General features: G+C 44.2%; 1 protein-coding gene and 1 long non-coding RNA gene across 8 annotated transcripts in view; one reads left to right on the top strand and one right to left on the bottom strand.

Annotated features, from left to right (window-relative positions):
• The window catches only part of LOC126048006 (potassium voltage-gated channel subfamily KQT member 1-like), a 504,159-nt gene that overhangs the window by 29,422 nt on the left and 450,883 nt on the right, over positions 1-23,854 (bottom strand). The gene's annotated exons all lie outside the window — the stretch shown is intronic.
• Positions 18,194-23,854, top strand: part of LOC126048013 (uncharacterized) — a 32,220-nt gene continuing 26,559 nt past the window's right edge. For 5 of the 7 annotated variants that reach the window (XR_007508751.1, XR_007508746.1, XR_007508748.1 and 2 more), the window contains exons 1-2: positions 18,194-18,347; positions 18,996-23,456. This is a non-coding gene — a long non-coding RNA (uncharacterized LOC126048013). Of the gene's footprint in view, positions 18,348-18,386; positions 18,492-18,995; positions 23,457-23,854 lie in introns of those variants that run through there. The other 2 variants (XR_007508747.1, XR_007508750.1) reach the window with 2 other exon arrangements.

The raw sequence follows: 23,854 nt of genomic DNA on the forward strand, positions 1-23,854 counted from the left end.
CTTCATAACCCAATTTCAGCAGCATTGTGCCCCCACTCCTGCACCTGTGGGCACTTATTTCTGCTTGTCACACTGTGGGCCCGAGTAGCCGTGTGGCAACACAGGAAACTGGTAGAGGAAACTGATGCAAGTGAAAGAGAATTCAGAAAACAAAAATGGTTATTCTTCAGCAGGATCAGTTCCCTGACCTGGTTGATCGCACAGTCCCATGAACAGCTGTGCTGGCACAGTGCAGAAGATGGTGCAAGGGTAGGACAAGGTGGCCAAGGCTTCCTCTGCTGCTGCCTTGGAAACCACAGCTTGAGCTGCTTCTCGGATGTTCCCATGATTTATTTCTGATGCTCTGTTGGCAAGGTCTTTTCCAAGGAAAGATCTCACCATCAATGACTTAACAGAATATCAGAAGCAAGCATTAACACACCTACACATGTCCGAGGGCTGCAGGTCAGGCAGTCCTCTGCACGGTGCCTTGTTCTGGGACCTAAACAGAGTCTGGCACAACAAGGGAGATGCAGACCCTGTGGCAGCCTGTTTCCTCTGGCTCTTGCGTCTACAAGTTAGACCACCAGTGCCATTAAGGACAGGTTGTCCTGTAGCGGTGGCACACAGTAATTTCCCCATTGCTGTGTGAGATCTACTGTGCAACCTTGCAAGATCTCATGGGAAAACCATTTACTTTCATCGAGCTTTTGCACTCCATCTTGTCCCTCTTATACAATTTCAGTGAGGAGCTGAGTTTTTGCTGGTATAATAATACTAAAAAAAAATAAACCCAAAGGAAATTAAACCACAAACAACTATATTCAAAAAACAAAGGGTCTGGCTGGTGCCCAAGAAAACAAGGAAATTTAAAGATAAAGCAAACTGTCCTTATTTCACCTCATTGTGCCTGAGGATGGCTGGGCTTTCCAAAGAAGGCAAGCCACGGCATGCCCCGCTCTGCCAGGGAGCGGCCAGCAAAGGGCTGAGCCCTCCCAGCAGACAAGCTGGACTTTCTCCCCGACTCCTTAATGGGAAAGTCATGCGGCAACGTTGAAACCCAGACGCTGAAATCTAAAAGCCCTCCTAGCCATGTGCGCGGCTGGGATGGATTAGGACTAAATGAAGCCCGGACTCGCTGACAGGACGTGGAATAGGGGAAGACTCGAACGGGATGAACTTCCCTTGAACTCACTGATGGGTGCCCAGCTCCCCAGGACTTCTGCCCGGCCAAGGAGAGGGAGCGGCAACTAGCCGACCTATGCCAGGGGATGCTGGTCACGGTCTGGGAAGGGTGGACTGCATGTCTAAAATCCAATGTCTTAAAATCATGAGGCTCTGGAGTAGCTGAGGCTTCAGCTTCGACACCTCATCAAGTCAGAGGGGGGAAAATTGAAAGCGGCAATGCCAGAGCTGTCTGGAGATTTCCCATCCTGTGGCGCTGCCATGGCTCACACTGGTGGATGGCCTGCCCTGGCTTCCCAGACTCAAGCGAGGGCTAATGGCAGGACAACCTGCCCAAGCCAACAGAGTCATCTCTGCTCATGCTCAGCCTGAATTGGCTTGTGGTGCTCAGAGGGCAGGCAGGGCAGTGCGGGTAGAATTAGCAAGGAACAAAATCCTGAATAAAGCAACCCACTTTGCATGATTATTTGTTAAGCAAATACTCACCTTGATTAGTGTATTTTCTGGTTTCATTATGACAATGCCTGGCAGCATGGTCTGTGCTTGCAGTCCATGTTAATGGCCCCTTTTAACCTTATAACATCTTGGAGGAGCAAGTTGGCCCTTCTTAATTTTTACTCTTTTGTGATACCGGTTTTACTACTACCATGGGCTTCCAGAGAAGCAAACTCTCATCATTTCTATTCACAAGTTATCATTAATTTAGCAAAATCTATTTTATTTATTCTTGAATACTTTGAATATCAAAGGATTTCCTCTATCCTCCTCCTGAGCCTACGTGGCCCTGGTGAATGCCTGCGCTTTCATTCAAAGGCATAGGCGGTGGCCTTGAATGTGAAGATGTGCCAAACCATTGGGAAACAATATACCATACCCCATCTGTGACATCTGCATCCCTGAGAACGCTTCTTGCAGGTGCATGTCCTAGTACAGAGTAAAATGCACACATCTGATTTAGGTGCTCGCTGAAATTCCATTAAACAAATGAGCCGCATGCTTTTTTTCTTTTCTTTTCTCACTGTCACATAAATTTAGCTCTACTAATTCCCCTGTACTCACTTGGACCCCATCAATATTTTCTACAATGAAGTGAAAGGCAAGCAATAAAGCCACTGAATAACCCATCCTTTCAAACCTGCTATGTCTTAAAGACAGAAATTGTTTCCAAGTGATCAGAACATTTTGCTGACTTTTCTTTTCGATACAGTATGCCCTTTTCTACTCCAGGAATCAGATGGTTTCAGGTCTAAGAGCCCACTTCATTTATAACCACTTTTCTTAAAGACAATTGGGTGCAAAGACTACCATCTCCTTGCAGCTCCATTGGCAGAGCCAGATGCCCTGAAATCCCAAGCTTTTTGGCAGTTTGCAGGGGAGCTGGGAACCTAGAGGCCAGCTCTGAGGGGGCATTCATTGCTTTGAAAAACCAAGCTCCCCCCTAGGTTGCCAGCCAAGAACTACTGGGGAACCTTGACTCCCAAGTGGGGTGGGAACCTGGGGAGCTGAATTGGGCCTCCCACGTCCCAGCTGACAGCCTTAATTTCAGACCTGTTGATTATTCTGGGGTCTGGCTTTCTTTTTTGACATGTAACATTTCAAAAGGTCTCAGTTGCAACTCAACATGAATGAGGGAAATTTGTGGAAGCTTGAAAAAACTTGGCAGGATGGAAAAGCTCTTTCTCACCCATCTAAAGTCTTCTGTTTTCTCCTGGATGAGCACAGTGGTTTTCAAGCTTATCTAAATTTTTCCCAGTGGAAGTGGAGACTCCTGCACAGTGAAGTCATGAGAATAGCTTGCTTTTCTGTTATCTTTTGTTGAGCCTTCAGAAGTTGTACACAGACCTCCCTGCACTGGATACTGTTGAATGAGAGGGACAAATGCTAATATCCAGTATGGGGACCCCTATGTTCAATTCCTCCAGAGAATTCCTCTTTTACTGTGCTTTTCAGATGTCTATATAAAATTATTGTTAGTTATTTAGAACTACACCTTTTCTTATTTTGGCCTTAATGAATCAATGCACCTACCACTACCAGGAGAATCTGTAGCACCATTTAAGAGCCTCATTATTTGGGATGCTGATGTCCAGACTCCTACTGGTTCTTACCAGCTGCTAAATAAGAACACCTTTTCCATTGATTCCTCATCACACAATTCGCCAAAAGAGTGTAGTGCTGCCCAAGCCATTTGGCAATTGGGCCATACTACATATTTTTCAGTGGTCAGGTCACAAGGCAGGAAGTGATTAGAGTTAGTTTGAACTGGATACACACACAGATAACGCTGCTAAAAAGTGCTTCCTCTTGAAATTACTTGTGTCCGGTGCCACTGTTTGCTAGACAGTTTGCAGTGTGAACTTTCTCAAAGGAAGCCTCCTTCCAAGCCCAGGCTATGTATGGAAGCTGGCATGGAGTCCTCGCTGCAGATGACTCGGTAGGGAGCGCACACAACTGTGTGTATCATCACATCTATACAAACAAACTTCACCTACTCGCTAGCTAACCAGCCTGCCAGCAAGCATCTCAACAGTATTTCCCCAAAAAAGAAGAACTAACAGGATGGGATCTTTGCATCTGTTTTACCCTGACATCAACACAACTGTCAGAGAGGCACAACTCCAGCGCGTAAACTCTCTGCTTTGAGTCAGGGCTCCAACTCGTTTCATTTGTGGCTCTGACTCACCGGCACGCAGTGCCTGACCGCTTCTACAACCGGGTGGTGGCTGTCTGCTTGCGATAGGATTAGGCAACCACAGGTGGCACCACCTGCTGCAAAGCTGTCCCGCCTGGGTTTACTCCGCTAATGACTCCTAGACATTTAAGAGCCTGCTCAGTTGCTGGAGGCGAAGTGGCCAAGGGGACAATGGGCTCCTTGTAGTTGTTCAACAGTATCACTTGACCTTTCCATTGACTGGCATTTGGCATAGCACGTTGGGCTTGCGCAGTTGGCTGTGCCCCTCCAGAAAGGTGGCAGGAAGAGTTACAGGTTTATGTTGATCTATGAGACAGAGTGTAGCTTTCTCTTTGCCACAAAATCCACCCTTCAGACAGTAGCGTGAACTACTGCAGGTTTTGTCGCAGCCACTACAAGTCTATGGTGTGTAGCTGCTGCTTTTCTTTATTCCTGTGCTTTCCTTATTGTGCCTTCTGCTCATTTGCACAAAGTACCTAATTAAGCGTGTCTCCTGTAGGAGAGCCAAGAACCTCACTAGAGCAAAGATGGTACACATTAAAAGTGCTGCCTTGCTACCTTTGCCTGCAGCCTAAGGAGTTAAGCCAGTGGAGCCATCTATTGATAAAGCCGCCACCAAGTGCCACTGTCACTGTCACTGCTTACCACAAGTCCCAGGCCCATTTTGAGTAAGGGAACTGGCTATAAAGTCCAGCGCTCCCAGGTGACATCTCCAGAACCTGCAGCTCTGATGTCAGCATCTTCTGTGATGATAGATGGGAATTGCTTATGGCATTTATAAAGAATAAATTCCATGTGGAGGCTAATCTAAAGTCTTAGAGTTTCATTACAAAACTCACCTATATAGTCCACCTTCTGCACCCTCTCCCCTCCAATCCCTCAAAACATACAAGAGGTGGGAGCCCCCAAGCAGATCCCCTGAACCCTACACCTTACCTGCCTGGCTGCTCTGCAGCAGAATCTTGGTGTTCACAGGATTGCTAGGTGAGTCTTTCATTTTTATTCTGATGCAGCTTCTTGGTATTTTTAACAGGGGCCCCACCGCCTCATGCAAATGAATGCTGTATGCTTGTTTCCTGGTATGGGGCATAGGCATGTATATGTTTTGCTTTAATATCAAATGAAGTAAGTAATTACAAAAATCAAAGTGGATGTGCCATCCTCTAGCCCATGCAAAAGAGGTCACTACCATGGCTACCTGTCTTCTCAGGTCAGCCTAAACTATGAGCAATGTCAGAAAGCCAGGTATCTGTAGACAGACCACAAAGCAAAGCACAGAATCTGTTCTAGTATATGACTGATCTCATTTCTTGTACTGTGCCATCCCACAGTGCCAAGATTAAATCTGGTAAACCAAGATTAAACTCTCTGCTGCTGGAGGCAAGGGCCCTTTGGTACCCACATGAGGAGGTCCATAGGCAAGCTATGGAGTACAAACAGCTGAGCGTCTGATCCAGCTCCAGGGAACAGAGAAGCAGGCACCCCTCAGACTTCACTTGGAACAGGACTGACTGATAAATTTACCCATATTCATAACTTCAAGATTCATTTTCAATTAAAAGAAAGTTCAAGTGACTTTCACCCTACAGCCACAAAATGAGAAGACTTTTCTAGTGCACGTGTGTGCACACTCACCAGTGGGAAACACTGTAGATATGATTTTTTTATCTAGTCCAAGGTAAGCAAAGGTTTGAAACTTTTGGAGGTCAATGTATGTTCATGTACAAATTCCAGAGGGTCCTTAAATACTGAATATTAAGAACTCATTGTAATGCCAAAGTCCTCATCAGAATGAGCAATCCAGCACCATTATTCTTCAGAGTCTGTAATTTAGACAGTTTACTTGGGATCAATTTCATTTCAGGTAAGCCAACTGAGAACAAATGAATTTCATCAAAACCCCACTTCTTGCTTTTAAATGATTAAATGTTGTTTGCAATAATGACTGCAACTGCTATGTTCCCTACAAGACCATTTCTAAGCACAAGGACATTTTGATTTCCTAGAACACTTATTTGTATGAGTCTAGAGATAGCTTCATCTTGTGGGGCCATTGTTCAGTTTTCTTCATTCCCTGAGAGCACATCCTGCAACAAATGCTCAAAACCTAAAAACCTGATGACATTAAAATGCCCAGATTCATTTACTTCCCTGAATGTCATGCGGTGGAAAGACGAGACAGAATTTCTTGCCTCTGGCCTAGTCCTCTCTTTCTGATCTGAAGATGTCGGCACCACTAAAGCATCTTGGCTTGGCATTTGCTTTATCTCTTGTTTGCAAAGATACTGTTCTGAATGGTACTTTCTTTTCTGCTGTACCAAAAGGCTGGATATTAAAAGGGAAAAATACTAGTGGAAGAGATGTTTGTCTTTCCTGAAGAACAACAAACAGAACTAGATGCGGACCTACAGCCTCCAGCTGTCTAGTAGACTGGCTGTCCCAAGCTGCAGAATAGCCATCCTTTCTGTAGCCAACATCCCAACATTCCCATGCATTCACATGCTGGCATATCAAGCAACCTTGTTCACTTCAACGCTGTTTCTTCAGATTACTCATAAGGACCCAATGCAAATTAATGAAAACAGTGACAATATTTGTAACCCTTGATTCAGCTATTCAGTTTCTTCTGCTGGTACGTACAAGTTCTCATACTTGTCTCTACCGTAGATTTTTTAAGAGTGCCACCAAATTAAAGGTGACAACTAATGTCAATAAGGGAGGCAAGAGGAGGAAGAAAAGGTTTCTTCTATGACACAACAGATTGAATTGCACAGAAACAATGCATGACTTTTGAGTGCTCATGTCCGTAATGCTACATTGACATATTAATGTTCTTTAATACATAGAGTTAAAAATGAAAGCTTCCTTAAAAGCTCAGCCATCCCTCTGCTATCTTTTAGTTCAAACCACAAGAAGTCAGGAAAGGGAAACTTTGAGTTATGCAGCTTAATATGGCTATGTTGCACATCTAATATGAATCAGATTTTAAAAGTTAAGCATTAATCTTTTGTTGTTGTTGTTCTTTACTTATTTAAGAACCTGAAACTCTTCTGAAATCAGGTGACAATCCCTTTTCTTCTGAAGGACCTCATTAGGGCCACCTTTTTAGTCAGAAATGGCTGCACAGGAGCTCCTGATTGTGCAAGAACCCGGTGACTAAGGCACCCACTGAGAAGGGGTCAGTTTTCTCCTTTGTCCGAGGGACGTAAACTCGCATCTCTAGTGGCAACTGCTCTCACAGCTGGGAAAGAAATTGTGCCCCCATTGACTCCAGTTAAATGCATCGGTTATTGCTGGAAGTCATGTGGAGTAGGCTGAGCAGAAAGGCCAGGAATGACTTTACCCTCTCAGGATAGCCCAGTGAGTGCGACACTTGGAGAGGAGAAATAAATGCCTGATCCCCCCAGGAGCTGAAGCCAGATCCCCTGTACCGGGAGGAACGTAGTCATTGTTAAAGAAGGAGTCATGCTACCACTGTCACCCTCTGGGCTCTGAAGGAAAGCCACACTGACCACAGCATTTCATACAGAGCATCATTCAACGGGCTTGCTCAGAGATTGCGGAATGAATTGAGTCGTTTGTGTGATGGATGTAGAAAAATGCCACCTCTGTGGTCATGATAGGGCTTAACTACGAGGCAGGCACTGAGCAGCACAGTCCTGTCAAGATGGAGGCAATGCTGGGAACGCCCTGGAGCACAGATGTAAGTACATTTGTACACTTCTGGGTACAGAGCTGCTGGTCTAAGTTTTCAGTGCGAGGTGCTAAAGTCTTATTTTGGGTGCCTAAAGCCTTTTATAGTTCTAGATATGCCTACAATGTGTATCAAGGAAGGAGTATGAGAGAGAGAGAGAGACTGCTGGAGCTGCACCCTGCCTTCCCTGGGACAGGCTTGTCAGGAAGACATTTATCAGCAGTCCTGGCTAACTGGGGAGGTCCCAGTTGACTGGGGGTTAGCAAATGTGATGCCCACCTACAAGAAGGGCTGGAAGGAGGATCTGGGGAACTACAGGCCTGTCAGCCTGACCTCAGTGCTGGGGAAGGTCATGGAGCAGATCATCTTGAGAGCCATCACACGGCACGTACAGGACAACTAGGCGGTCAGGCCCAGTCAGCATGGGTTTACAAAAGGCAGGCCCTGCTTGACTCACCTGATCTCCTTCTACGACAAGGTGACCCGCTTAGTGGATGAGGGAAAGGCTGTGGACGTTGTTTACCTGGACTTTACTAAAGCCTTTGACACCGTTTCCCACAGCATTCTCCTGGAGAAACTGGCTGCTCATGGCTTGGACGGGTGTACTCTTCGCTGGGTAAACCCTGGCTGGATGGCCGGGCCCAAAGAGTTGTGGTGAACGGAGTTAAATCCAGTTGGCAGCCAGTCCCTAGTGGTGTTCCCCAGGGCTCAGGACTGGGGCCAGTTCTGTTTAATATCTTTATCAACGATCTGGACAAGGGGATCGAGTGCACCCTCGGTAAGTTTGCAGATGACACCAAGTTGGGCAGGAGGGTTGATCTGCTTGAGGGTAGGAAGGTTCTACAGAGGGACCCGGACGGGCTGGGTCGATGGGCCAAGGCCAAGCGTATGAGGTTCAGCAAGGCTCAGTGTCAGGTCCTGCACTTGGGTCACAACAATCCCATGCAACGCTGCAGGTTTTCCATACTCCAGCTTCCAGTTAGCCCATGTAACCTTCCTTCTGCACAACCACCTGCAATCTAGAGCTCTAAATGCACACCCTTATCTCCCCAAGCACGAGCATCTCATTGCTCACTCCAACCATGTTCTCACACACCTAAAGCACATGGCATCTCCCAAACCTCTGGGCCGGTCCTGCCTCTCAGACAAGGGTTCATACTATTGCTCGTGGAAAGAACAGCACTAGCATTGGCAGCAGCAAACCAGATAGGTGCTCAGATGCCAGAAACCAATTTATATTCGTGCGTTCCCTTAAAACTTGCAAACCAGCAGAATTGGAAGTGCTTGCTACCCTTCCCTAACCCAGCCCTAAGAAGTGGTTTATGTACTTATTAGTGAAATGGCAATCACAGGATGGGACTCCCAGTGCTAATGATGAAATCGCCCCCAGGATCAAATGGGACCAGCTGTCCAACAGCGCCCAGCAACACTTGCCCAGGAGGGCAAGGCAGTAAATGAAGAGCACTGTGTTCAAGCGAAATTAAAGAGCTGATGTAGACACGCTGATATATCCAGCCACTAATACTGGATAAATTCAGTGTAATGCCTTGTAAAAATCTGTTTGTCACTTCCAGATGCTCATGGTTGTAGCTAGTTACTGAGCTTGGGGGGCTCAGATGTAAGTAATTAACATCCTAGCCTTGTTAACATTCCACTTTCTTTCATTCTGATGAAGCATCATACTGTAAAGCAGACACCAATGAAAAGCATGTCCATTTTCAAATTGTTTAAATATATTAATCATACAAGCCAGGATGGATTTCAATTCATCATTTTTTAACTTGTGTATGGGGGGAGGGATTAGCTGACAGAACTGTGCAACGTCACTGCCAAAAGTCCCAGCTCTTTTAATAACTGTGTATGAAATCAGAAGAAAAAAAAATCTTTAGCTTAGTGACCAGACCAAAATATATTTTTACAGCTGCCAAGGTTCTCACTGAAGATGTAAGCCAGAATCTAAAGGGATCCTGTGTATGTGTGTGTTGCATTAAGATATCCTACTTACAACAGCACTACCATTAGTTTTGCCGGAGGCAGAATGGTGGAAGAGGAGGGCGAAGGCTTGGCAGAGGTTGCACTCTGGCCAGCGCTGTGTTACTACGTACAAACTAAATCAGTTAGGGAGGCAAGTTTCATGTCAAAGTTGCTGTTTTATTTAGTGTGTGCGTAATGGCTATGAAGGGGCTGGATTGCCTCCTGGGTTCCTCTGGTGGTGGACGAGGCTGGGGCTGGCCTGCGAGGAGATGTTTCTCCTGCGAGCAAGCACAGGGACACACTGTGGTCGCTCAGCATCTGCCTCCCCCTTCCCACCTTACCCCAGTTAGTGCAGGTCAGACGAAGGGATAGATGAGCTCTGCTGCAGTGATCCTCTCTCTGTGCTATAAATCTTTTAAGGAGGCTCTTCTATACCCACAATGTCCCAAGGACAGACTTTTGGTTGATTGAAAAAATGAGTGGGCAGTCAGGAGATCAGGGACAGGATAAAATTCAGTCTCACCACTTGGCTGGTGGGCTGCTGCAAGTTCAGTTTCAAGGGCTACAGGGGAACAGTGCAAAACTGAAACTCGGCACAGAGAGAGCTCTGCTCACGCTATTGCTAACTGAAAGCCAAATATTCAATGCAGTGCCCAAACATATGATTTGGAAGTGACTTTGGGCTGGTGAGAGCTGCCAGACTGCTAGCACTGGGATCTGAAGCATCCTGTAAAGACTCAGCAAGCCCCCTGGACCTGGAGGTGGGGATTCATAGTCAGCTAATGCTGATCTAAATCTGTGACAAAACAGAAGGATGCTGTCCTGCCTTAGACGCAGCACCCTAAATAGTGTCATGTCCTCTGGGGTCAGCGTGCTTGCAGGATGGGAGCCTTGGTGAACAGCATGGCAGACCCAATAACACAGTAAATGTCCCTGTGTCTAGCCCATTTGAACCTGAGGAGCTCTTCTCTGAGTAATGTTCCCCCCAATATTTACCAACTATCTTATTTTTGTGCAGACTGGTGTTAACTGTCCCATCCCCTGCAGTCCTCATTGCAAAACAGAAGATGGCCATTACTCTCTTAGACGACACTGACACTGTGTAAAATTATTGAAGCCACTACTGTGTACACAGGAGAGTTACCTTCTGTCTGCTGAAACCAACGCAGGCATTAACAGTGGAAACACTTTAAAGCCTTGAAGCTGTTTTTCTTTTAGTAGCTAGACTTGATGCATTAACCTATTGCTCACAAGTCTCTCATCAAGTGGGAATGACTTTCAGGCAGTAACATTTTGTCCAAATACAAACTTAATTGAAAGATCTGACTTTCTACGGTCTGCCCAAACACCTCCACCTATAGAACGAAATTTCTTTTATTGAAGCATTTTCTTTCTTAGGGGCCATATTTCCTTTTCATTCTGCCATACAAGCGCCAAGAATGATCAAAGTCTCAAATGGAATCCCAGCTGAAAGTGGTTACAAGAAACTGGAGATAATAAAACAAATATTGTAAGACCCCTAATACGAGCAGCTCTCATAAAAAATGAGCAATCAGGAAATATCTTTGCAAGTCCTCTTTTAAGTTCATTTAGTACATCTATTACACGAGCTCTGAAGATCTAATGTCATAATTCTCCAAAAGTACCATAATGCTGTTTCCACTTAACTTAGAGATTTTCAGCAAATTTTGCAAATAAACAAATGGCTTCATGACATGTATTAAATTCAAACTGAACAAGATGAAGATACCAGAGCAAAACAAAGTACACAATAAAAGAATAGTTGCAGATTATAAATCACAGTTTATAAATGGCAGATTCCAAATCACAATTTATAAATCACAGATTATAAATCGTAATTGTCCTTCAAAATCTCTCACACAGACTTTTGAATTTCTTTTCTGATGCTGATGGCCTAATCTGTGTTCAAATTATCACTTGGTACTTGTAATAAATTCTTAAGATGAATGCAAAAAGAAGTATTAGTTTGTTCTATTAATTATGTTAGAAAATGCTATGCAACATTTGAAATATACCCTTTCAGACGAATGGAAATCAAATGTAGCCCTGTTCCTTTACAGTCTATTTCTCCTACTTTTAACAAAAAAGTTCAAAGAAATATGAAACAGCTCTGGGAGGGCAACTAGCATTGTAACATATTTTCCTGGAGAAAGGAATAATTTGGATTTTTTCCTGCAGATTGAATCTGAAGCACATTTGAAAAATGGTCAGGAGCCATATGTCTGAAATCTTCAAGGAATATTAAGGCTAACAGGCTAAATGTCTGCCTCTGAGATGCTCTAGAGGATGCAGATTGGCTAAATGATGTCCAGCCTTTGTAAACCTGGATATACTCCAACTTGGTGCTTGGAGAAAAGGACCTTAATGAGGCTTTGGTATCTGCATCTATTGTTCAACAGAACATCTTGAGCTGGGTAAAAGATGGATGTAATTTGTGAGGATCTAAACCTAAGGCAGCAGCTCTTGCCCTTATATGCACTGCTTCAAAGGCTTCCTGTGAAGCCTTGAAGATCAAGGAAAAGGGAAAGATCAAGGAGAAGGGAATGAACTATCTCAGTCTGACCTGCCCTTTGGCCAAGCTGTCTGGGGAGGTGGCATGTGAGGGCTTTTAAGCCGTTCTGCTATCAAACCCAGCAAGGGAGCATGAGGTCCATGGACCCACCAGTTTGGGTGGTATTGCTTCTGCTTCTGTCAACCTCACCAGCTGTATGTACTCTCATGGGGACCAGAGGATTTGGGAGATCATGTGCTGCTGCTGCTGGGCAGTGGCACTCTTTCTCTCCTACCCACTAAAAAGGGAAAGGTGCTTGAAGGTTTACCTCTTTTTTACCATCTTGGCTGGAAGGGAATGCCCAACTACTAAAAGAAAATACACGGCAGGACTCAGGACTACGCAATAACTTGGAGGGACTCAGTTTAGGATAAGTTTCTGGAAGCCCTCAGCTCTATCAATTTGCAAACTGTGAAAGTAAACACAAAACCCAAATATGTTGACAACTGTAGTCCATTCCCCCCTTCACTCTATGCAGTCTGTAAAGGGTCTTTTTAATCCCAACAGCAGAGCCTCACCACTGCTGCTGGTTTCAGCTGCGTTCCTGCTGGTGGGGGAACAACAGGGGAGAAGAAGTAAAGCTACTGAATGGCGCAGGAAATTTTTAGTGAAATCTCATGAAAGATGATTACCTGGAACACATTACAGAGACTCAGCAAATACCTAAAATTCCCATCAGGTTGGATTTGACGATGAGAAGGTCACTTTGAGACGTGGCAGACTTAACAAGCTTATGAAGTCCCATGAGATTTTTAGAAAGTATTATTAAGCCTCGGTGAAGACAAACGTGGAAACAAAAAAGGCAGTTCTGCTCATGTCTCAGGATAGTCTTGCCTCCAAGAGTCCACTGTTCCTGACTACCTTAAATGTCTTTAGTGTGCTGTTTTTTGTTTCTATTTTGCTTCACAATTGCCACCAAAGTGAAAAGTACTTCAGATAAAACAGAAAAAAACGATTAGCAAGTTCTACCGAGTGTGCAGCATCCAGCCTCCTGACTTTAGACCAAGCCAGGAGATGTAATGGAAATTTTTACTGTGTATGAAAATGGTTATTGTCACAACTTCAAAGCTACTCAACCAGTTTTCTGCATACTTAATCTGCTTTTTACATTTCACTAGTATACTCAAAATCGATTGCCAGTATGTCCAAGCATTACAATAAACATGCAGGGTTTGTGTTGGCATCTACGGCACAATTATGCATTTGCTTGTTTGTTTTTTGAAGCACAAGCAAGCTACGCCAGTTTTACTGATACTGGAAAATGAACAAAATGGGCACTTTCAGTCCAGTAAAATTTGACTGAGAGAGTTATGAACAGCTAAAAAGCTGTGTTCATAGACGATACAATGGAAATTGCATTCAGTCATCATCGCTAGTGTACAGCCATAATAAAACATCATTAGTCAGCTTTGATGGAAGATGCAAAGTCTGTTACTCTGATGGAGTCTGTGGGAATAACAAAAAGCCTTTGTCTGAGATGTGGAAGGGTCCCCAGCATCCTTTCTGAACAGCACTGACCCTCTAAACTAAACACACCTCTAGTCTAAAATCTTTTATGCAACCATGGAAAATAATGGAAATGAAGGTGCACGGCCAAAAATCCTATCCTGCCCTGGGAAAGCATTTTGAGACAGCTCACTGTCTATGGGCAGCACTTACTGGAACCCCAACAAGTGAAGTCTGGGCTTATGGTAGCCCCAGATTTGTCAGGCCTCCGGAAAAGAAAATGAGAGAGAAGGCAGGTTCGGGTTCCTTCAGGCAGGAAACAACAACAGTGAATTATCCAGTACAGAGCTGTACTGCTTCTGGTACCCAAACCAGTTCACTGCCCTCTTCTGCAACTGATAGTCCCTTTGGGTCTTTCTTAAATCAGTGAGAAAATCAGCCCGTAGGTTCTCAATCCAGATTTCCCTTCCACACGGCGAAAGTTAAGAGCTGTTCAGGTCGTGTAGGCTATATTTATTTCGCTATTTTATTTTATTGAAGGAGAGCTAGCAGGGAGCGGGGGCTGCTGGGGTAGGCGCTGTGCAAGCAGAGGAGAAAGGCGTGGGTGCCTGCCACAGGGTGATGGGGCAGCGCGCAGCCCTGCGGCTCTGCTGATCGATGCTCTTTTGTTCTGTCGAGGAAAGCCAGCGAGGTCTTGTTAGCATTTGGCCTTAGGAAGAAAGGGTTAATTGCCCCAGTTTTTGCCAGCTGGGGAGGCGCTGAGCCAACAGAAAATTGGGAAGGGAAGCAGTACAACCAGCTCTTTGGAGTGGGAGGGGAAAGAGGCTGCCAGGCCTCACTGTTTGTGTTTGTATTTCTGTTTTAAGTTCTGTTTTGAAATAAAACACATTATTACACCTCTGCAAACTACTGAGTTTTATAAGCCAGCCTGCGATACAGCCTACGATCTCGCAGAAACAAAGTCTAGGGGCACACGTAGGAATACAAAGGCAAAAGAAGATAGGCTGTGGTCTCAGCAGCTACTTGTGCTGGCAGGAGCAGGTATCTGCATAAAAGCAAAACTAGGAAAACATCCATTTGATATACTTTCCAAACTGCAGCTTGATTCAGTCAAGGCTCTTTTCATGCTCAGCTCTTTTGTTTCAGTCTTACTACTGCTTGTTTTTCAAATTGACTATTTGCTGCAGGAATTTTGGTTTAATTTAACAGGCAGCTGGAGCTTATTAAACATGATTTTCTGCGGTAGTATTTTATATCAGTACTTGATAATGGCACACCTGTAAACACCCTCTATAACAAGCACCTTTAGGCACCCGTGGAATCCGCCTGCTGCAGTCGGCGTGGCAGGGATGCTGGGTAACAACAGTGCGGCAGCTTAAGCCCAAACTTTCTTCAATTCATTTTTCCCCTGTTTCCTAATCTCTCTTGACATAATGTTGAAAGTTATTACTTAGCTGCATAAAGAAAACCATCTGTCAATTATTTACCTGCTTACATGTGGGACCAGGTACCCAGAAGCTGTTACGGCAAGCCAAGGCAAATGCCCGGCTTCCAAGAAAGCAGAAATCCAATTGCAGTCATCTGATTCAACCGTTTATCTAGGGTAAGTCAATAAAAATCTGTTCTCCGTCAGAGAACAACTGAGATTCCTCCAAATACCATTTTTGACATCCAAGTCACGGCTGAGTAGCCCTTAAACTTTTTTTGGAGCTCTTGGAAAATGAGATTTTTAGCAGCTGTAAGTAAGTATTTAAGTGCATGTCTTGCTGAATAGATGTATGGAGATTGTTCATGTTCATCTATGAAGTGTATCCTCCTTGTGTTGTGTAACAAAAATGCTAACATCTGAGCTCCGGTCGGCATCCGGAGTGCTCGTGTCATAAGTTACAGAATTTACTGCTTCTCCAGTTTTCCTGGCATGAAGACCGGACTTTTCAGAAGCACTTGGTGCCTGCTGAAATCTGGTTCTCTCAGGGTCACTATAATTTCAGTGGAAGTAGACTTTGAATTGAGGGCTTTGGCTATGTGTGCCTTGACTAAAATACCCGTTTTTTTACCTTCCATCCTGCAAGTAACAGGAAACTGTACCAAAGGTTTTGTGAGACTCCTCAGAGAGACCATCTGGGAAAAAAGCCACTCTTGAAGAAACTTGTGCTTTCCTCTCTCATGACCTGTAGGCAGATTTTTTGCTAATGTTACTTCACACCAGCTATTTTCTGCTCTGGTTGGTAGACTCACTTGAGGTCTGTGGATTTCTTATTGGGCTCCCTGGAGCTTAAAAAGAGAAAACCAGGAGTTCTTGTTTTAGGCTTGTGTGCTTGAATTTGCTGTAGCATAGCCTTCAGTGGATACTGTCCCCCTGGGTTCACAGAATTGGAAAAGGACTGAAAGCCAGTGTTTTAGACTGCCATTGCTTAAAATTAAAAGATATCTTTTGATAAACAGAGATTCTGCCATTTAAAAATCTGGCTCATGTTGTTAACATTTCCATTTTGTTGTGATTTCTTTTTTCCTCTGGTAATTTCTAAGGAGAGGCTAGCAGTTGTGAAACAGTGTCGTCTACATGGCTCTTTACTGACATCCTGCATCCAGGCTGGATAAATCCCGTCAGCTTGGTGGGGGTGCCTTGTCTATTTGTGCTATATATTAGCAATATTGCCAGAGGTGGGGAGGGTAAAACACTTGCTAATAGATAATTCCAGGCATATATTACTCACTTCCCTGCTCAAGGACTGAAAGCTTCAGAAATATATTTTTCCTCCATCCCCCCAAACTGGACAGATTAATAGAACTGTTTCCTTGAATTACTTACTCGCAAATCATAGCAGTTATAACTTGAACTTCCAGAAATAACGTGCTAAAGATTTTGTAGAAGATAAACTTGGACTATGTTTGCTGTAAATAGTCAGCATTCATGTAGCAGTGTGTCAGCTACTGGAATAACTGCATGCTGGCCTTAACTTTACAGATGATCTTTATTTGCAGATGCTCCATCTTTTCAAGAATAAAGAGAAGAGGAAAAAACCCCACATTTAGTGTTGGTTACAGTGAGATCAGTCAGGTCAGTGCTGAGCATTTTTGGAAATCCCAGACAATAGAAGCTAAAATGCTTATTGTGCTGGCTGGATAGGAAAAATGTGGAACCTATAGAAGCCAGAAGCAAAATGGCCAGCTTAAGGCAGCATTATCAGCAGCTGCTTTTCAGTCTTAAATAGAAAGTGCTTTTTAAGGAGGTCTGTTGGGAATACTCCTACAACTAAGTGAACCCATAACAGCGTGCTGCTGATGACTAAGTAAATGGAGATGGAGGAGGAGAGTTCAATGGTTCCCAAAGGAGTTGCCATATTTCTTTCCAGGATTTCTTGGACAGAAGTATACGTCTGAGCTGTTTGCGATGCCTTCATAATAAGTATGGTCCTTGTGAGACCTAGTATGCATGCACTGCTCCAATGTTTTGGTGTGTGCGACGGGTCCAACACACTTGGCACACCTCGGGCTCAGTGGCTGCCCCCGTACTCATAACACAGGGCTAAGCCCTGGCACCTGATCACCCGTACTGTTAAATTGCTGCCATGGTGCTGGCTCTATTTGGGCCAACTGCTGCCCTCCCAGACAACGTGTGGGTATGGAAACACTTCGCTGTGTTGGAAAATAAAATAGGAAGGGTGGGAACTGTGCTGAGCCTATTGGCGTAAGTGCAGGAGAATGGGCCTGTGCTGGTTTTTTTCATATTTAAAAATATGACCACTGTGTACAGGCTGCAAAGCTGAGCTAGGATGCCTTTTGCTGCTCTACAGGGGGCCTGTCTGAGATGTGCAGTGGGGGATGTCCTAGACAGTTGTACAAAATCTTCAGATTTTCCTGGGACAGAAACAGAAAATGGGAAGAATTTGCATAAAGGATATTTCAGGATTTATAACTTCCTTTCAGCAGTTTTTTTATTACAATTTTGCCAGCATTCTGTGTTGCTCTTGCATACAAGATGCTGCATAGTCAATGCAGCAACGAAGAAATCACTGCTTTGCTACAACTTAAGCATAAACTCTACTTACAGCTCACAGTCCAAGGATGCTCAGACCTGACCATAGTTGCTAGTGAGATCTAGATCCTCCTTTTTTTTTGCTCTTAAACCACCTCTCCCATTCAGGACAGGCTTTCTCTAAACCCATTTTGTTGTCAGTTTATATTTTCATTTTCAGAATACTCAATTTTTACCTGCAGTGGGGGCAGCTTGACGGCACAGAGGCCTACTGTCAGGGGCACACATGCTGCAAATGCCATTGGAGGCAAGTCAGCCCTTTCAAAGACATTTTTAAAATATCATCTCCACAGCTTGTGTGGCCATTTGTTAAAAACAAATGGCATTTGGGGAGTCTGGAAACCAGGAGCAGCCATTAGGTGGATCTAAAATATGTGTCATCTGTTTAGTGTTGTATCCCCTTACGCACTGTCTCTTCTCAGAAGGCCGGTCCCTCGAGATTTGTGAGATCAGAGGGAAACAGGAGACCCATCTGCAACCTGCTGATTAGCCAGCCATCAACAGATTATCTCCTACAAAGGGATGAGGGTAATGGGCTGAGGCCAGCTAAGTGCATATATGGTACTGAAAGCACCAGTGCCACAAAGATGGGAAGGACCAGATGATGTGACTTCTGGGGAGGGCACCTTTAAACAGACACAAAAAGAAGGGTGGGATTGTTGGGTGAGTCACTCCAGAGCACTTGGCATCGATAGCAAATCGATGGGTTCAGCCTGGCCTTGCGGTTTCCTTTCTGGGCACAGATCTCCACAACCCGGAGGAGCTGGTGGGTGTACGGTATTTGCAACTGCTTTATTTTCTCTGGGCTAAAAATACTCTGCAAACTTTGTTTCTATTTTCCATTCCTAACAGCTGAGCCCTGGTCTGGAGGGAATGAATGTGTTATCCCACTGTGAAAACATCTAAACAGGTGGAAAGGACAAGGGAGGGTAAAAAGGGAGGGTGGAGTCTGGTTTTAGACAGAAATCCTGTTTCCTTTCTGAAAACAGAGTGAAGGTCCTGTAGGTTATTTTAAAACTAAAACTTGTGTTCCCATTCTCATCTATTTGCTTATGTGAAAGAGCCTTGTGTTGGGAGACATCAGGAAGAAAATAGTTATGAAAGAAAAGAGAAAATTGTGGGCACTGTGCTGCTGTTTCAGTCAGACCCAAGCATTCTGCCAATAAACTTCATTTTTCACCTGTAACTTCTGTTATGCCAGCTGGAGTCTCCCATTCAGCTTTACCAAAGTGCTTTCTTTTCTCTTCTTCTGAGAAAGCTCTTTATGAAAACTATCCCAGTTCTGAGATAGCTCTGTCGAAGCAACTCGGTGCTGACTGGTGGTGCTGTTTCTGTAGCCATCCCTGTGCCTCAGCCCAGAAAAGGATATCAAATAGGCTGAATTGTGCTAAATGTTATGTTTTCCATTTTTCAGCATGGAAATATTTTCCATTGAGAATCATGATCCTGCCTGGTAAGACTCTCTTCATCCAAATCCTGTCTGGATCGCAAGTAAGTCTGCAAAGGCAAGGGCTAATGCACTAATCCATTCTGGTACTGTATGTCTTTAAAGAAGCTTTTTTAGAAAAGGAAAACTAGAATCAGAATCCAGAGCCTTGTACTGTACAGAATGTAATCAATAAAGTTATTCAAAGTTTTACACAAAAGCACTCACACAGATCATTAGGGCAGAAACTTTAATCCACTGAGGTTTAGAAATGAGGAATTTCTTAAGTAGCACCTGAGATATTTTTTTTCTCTCCAAGTCTGTAGGGCTTTGTGGACTGTAAATCCTGCCAAAACACTTTTTCAAAGAAATATTGGGGAGGAAAAATAAAAAGAGGAGCAAAGGGAAGCCAAGCTGAAATCTGATAAACAGCCCCAAGATTTCAGCCCTTTCAGGGGTCACTGACTATTGCCCCAGATTCTCCCCTAGGTGATGGAAGTTAGTAAATACTCATAAACGGTGGGGAGGAAAAACTGTGCTGGTGAGAAGAACAAAGCCATGCTGGTTTCACCTTTCCTACACCTGAGCCTTTGGGTAGGCTTTGAACTCCCTTAAACGTGCCTCCTACCATTTGTACTTTTTCTGCTTATCAGCTAAACGTGGGCTGGCTCCGCATCCCACCTGCCCTTGCTGAACGACAGGTTGGGGCTGTGTGAGCCCTGGATTTGCCTTGCCTGTCCAACAGCAGTTTTCTATCTTTCAGCAAAAGCAGCTAGGCTAGAGGAAGACCTATGGGTCAAGCACGAACTGACGGGCGCTCTTCTTCTGGCAGGCGAGTGCAGCTTGGAGTGGGCGCCGAGTCTTTCTCTGCAAGACCATTAGTTTGGGCGCACCGAAGGCAGCCCCATGGCCTGCTAGCAGATTAGTAACACAGATGAGCGATGTGTTGGTCCACCAGCCCAGCCTCAAGACTGTGCCTGTGCAGCCCTGCAGACGTAGCTGCAGGTTAGGCATGAGCCCCACAAGTCCCGGCAGCTGCTTTCCAGTGCTTGGCATGAAGATGGCCTGGAAAAGCATCCTAGAGGTGGGTACCAGGCTGCGGGAGTTCAATGACTATCACTGGTGTGCAGCTGGCACACTGGATGCTCTTCGCCAAGGAGTTTGGCCACAGAAAGGACCTTCCTATGTGACAATTCACCTGACACGAGATAGAAGTTGTCGTGGCGAACTGTGATTCCTCCCACATCTTCTGAAGAATCTGTGAGGTTTGCAAAAAAGCCAAGGGATTGTGGGGCCCTCGCAAAAGATAGCATTGGGACCATACGTTGCTCTTGTGGCAACTTCTACCACCGTTATTTTTTGTGTATCCTCTTTGGTCCAAAGCAGAGAGAGGACTGAGAGGCAGACAAGCATGTGTGAACTACACGATAAATGAATGAAAAGACACATCTACTCTCTATACTATACTCATATAACCCAGACTGTTGTACATATCACCTATGCATTTACTGCACACATTTTATTGCAGTAATGTTGGCATCAGACTGCATGCTTATTTAAGTTGTCTGTATTATGACTGCACATTAGGTCTGGCGGAGCTGTGATGTATGGTCCTCCCCCTCCACCAGAAGATCTGTGGCCTCTACAGTGGAAAGTTAGCTATCCTGCTGTTGTAGGCCAGTGGTTTTCAAACTGCTTGTGAGGCTGGGTGCATGATCTACAGCTGTCTTGGATAGCCATATTAACCAAGGGCTTGCAGACTCGTTAGTTTTATGTGAGGCTAAGTTCATTTCAGAACTGCCAAAGGCCCCTTGGTCCGTCATGGTTGGGAATGGCTGATTTAGGCTTGCTTGGGGTGCCATATCTGCTCGAGGCTAAGGGACAACGTGTTGTGAGGGCTCCTCAGAGATCGCTTCTGCTTCATATAAGCCACTGGAGCAAAAGGAAGTTGGCAAGTGAGTGTTCCTGCCTTCAGCAGGTAAATGGAGATTGTTATGATTCATTCAGATTCATTCAGAAACAACAGAGCAGTTTCACCCATGGCCGTTAAAATGGATTCAGAATACGATCAAAGAAAGTACAGGCAGAACAACTGTTTGGTTGTGTCACCGCCAACAGAAATATTTTGACTTCATCCTGATTACAAATACTCAAATACTGAAAATACTATGATGCAGGGTCTGATGTTCTAGAGAGCAGCCATGAAATAGAAGTCAAGGAAATGCAGCATGGTCAAAGCCTGGTATAACTAGTCATTCAGGGACAAACCAGAAGCAAGTGGTTATGGGAGCAGACTGGAGAAAGATGACTGGAGAAAGAAAACATGAGAAGGGAAAAAAATGATTTTGCTGCCTGACTGCTGGTTCAAGGTTAAAGAGAAATGATGAAATCAAAGCGCCCATTAATTCTAACTATTCAATCTAACTTAGTTTGCTAATGCTGCAAACCCACTGGTTCGCTTTTATCTAAAATTGAAAAAGCGTAATTCAAAGCCTGTTCAAAGAGAATAATGAGATAGCCTGGAAGACCATTACCTAAAAACCAGTTACAATTATATGTTATCTGTTTGGACTCAAGTTTTTATTAGCTTGCATTTGCCCTCCAGGGCATCAGACAAAGGCCATCTATTTGTTAGGCTTTGGAGGAGAGCTAAAATCAAGCCGTTTTGGACAGGGTTGAGGGCAGGACTCCCATATCTCTCTCTGGGATTTCCTAGAGAGATGTAAGCATGCGTGACTTATGCAGTGACTTTACCCTGTGCATGTACTGCACCAGTGATTTGCAAATGTATGGCTAGACTTCTCTGGGGTTTGTAGATGTCCCCGTACGGGCTGTAGCAGTAGCTCTGACTTGGCTATAAGACTTACAATCTTATCCCAGACAAATGGCCAAAATTGTTTTTTTCAGCTGAGCAAGGCTTCTGGACAGAAAAACCGGAATGGGGGAAGCAGGAACGGGGGGAGCTACTGTACTTCCTGTCGGTTAAATACCACTTGCTCTCATGTGCTGGTGGCTGCCTGATAATCTTGTCTGAATTGCATATATAATTGCTGTCGGAGTACTTTATGGCTTGTGTAGAGGCAGTATAAGTACGTTAAATCCAAGTAAATTCATAATACGTTGGACAGTTGAAAGTTGCTAATTCTTACTTTACCCATCATAAGCCCAGTCTCTCCCTCTGCAGCTGTGATTTAGTAACAGGGTACTGTTTTGTAGTCTCAGATTACTAAGACTTTGAGCACAAAATTAATTCCTTACATAGCTCAGTTGAAATTAATGGATTGATTGATACTGACGATTTGATGTTATTCTGTTAAACTGTTTTTGCAGAGACAGAAAAATGTGTAATGGTATGTTTATTTGTATGCTGTGGAGCATAAATGAAAGAGTTGATTGAACTGTTTTATGGAAAAAAAAGGATAATAATATCTTGGCTGTCAGTACTCTTTTGTATCTTTATTGTCTTTGATTCTTTACGGCCTTTACTGGCTTCAGTGGACTTTGGATCAGACAGTTACTAATTTGTCTTCAAATCTTTATGCAAATGACAACGGCACGTTCACTAAGTGTGTGAATTACTTAATCTTCTGGGAAAATTTTAAGTTTACATTGTAAACCAAAGACCTAACGGTAAGTTCTGAGGCTACTTCTGTCACCCCTATAAAATTATTGTTTATCAACCATCTCATACGTTTCCTTGCCAAACTGCTAATATGAGGAAAAGTAGGTTGTGTGTGGTGCTGTGTGTAATGTTAGGGAACCACTGGCAAACGCTGACTTTTAACAGATGCTTTTATAAGAAAAAAACATGTAAAATGTTGTCTAGCAGAGGATGACAGTGAAAGACTAAAGAAAAGAAAGGATACTCAGAGGTGGAAAAACTGTAAATTCAATGTCTAGTGCTAACATGTCATACGTGAAAAAGAAGTTCAAGGTTCCCCTTATTTAAGCTGTTCAGGACAAGTAGTGCTGCAGGGGTGGAACACAGGAGGAGATCTAAATCTCTCTGCAGGCTCTCTAAGACTTGAAGAGAGCTCTGGAAGGTGCTCCTTGCAAAAAAGGCTTTAATAAAAAAGGTGGAGAAGTAACTGCTCTAGTCTGGATTCAGATCCAGACAAAGCCCGAGTTCCGTGGTGAATAAAGACAACTGCTCTGGCAGAGCTTTGCAGGTGATGTGGGATGGTGTCACCGTCCTGTCACCATGCTGAGCTGAAATCTTACACGCTCTGGCTGAGGTGATCAAATGAATGTTTCTTCCACTCGATTGCTGCTTCTCTGAAAGTATCGAGCCACAGTCTCTGGGGTGAATGTAGAATTTTGCTCATTATTATCACAGATTATTATATCTCCCATGCCAGTCACTGGAAACCTGCCTAAAAAGTCATAGATCCCCGTGGAGCAACAGCCAGAACCTGGATCCCAAAATATCCCTCAAAAGGCTGCATGATGGTAAGTGCTGGGTCATTCTGAAGCACTCCCAAGCCACGACTGTTATTTTTCTCTGCTAAAAATCATTCTAAAACTCTGAGGAGGAACACAAATAACAGGGATGAAAGCCTAATCTTTGTCAGAGATCCAGACACTGACTGTATTGTAGTTTCAGCACGGGCATGTGTCCGACATAAAATCAAGGAGGCAAATAAAATGGGAGCACTCAATGCGATCGTGCAAAACTGGGATTTAACACTTTTTCAGCCTGACCAGTTGCAGCCTGGAGTGAATAGTGACCGTGTATTCTGTAAAGGAGGAGTTGTTTTTGTTTTTGTTTTAAAAAGAGCATTCAGATCAGCTGAGTTTGAGCCAATACTGAAAACAGAGCTGCCAAATTTATCATTGACCAGAAGATT

This window comes from Accipiter gentilis, chromosome 18 (genome assembly GCF_929443795.1).
Source record: "Accipiter gentilis chromosome 18, bAccGen1.1, whole genome shotgun sequence".
Classification (NCBI taxonomy): Eukaryota; Metazoa; Chordata; class Aves; order Accipitriformes; family Accipitridae; genus Astur; species Astur gentilis.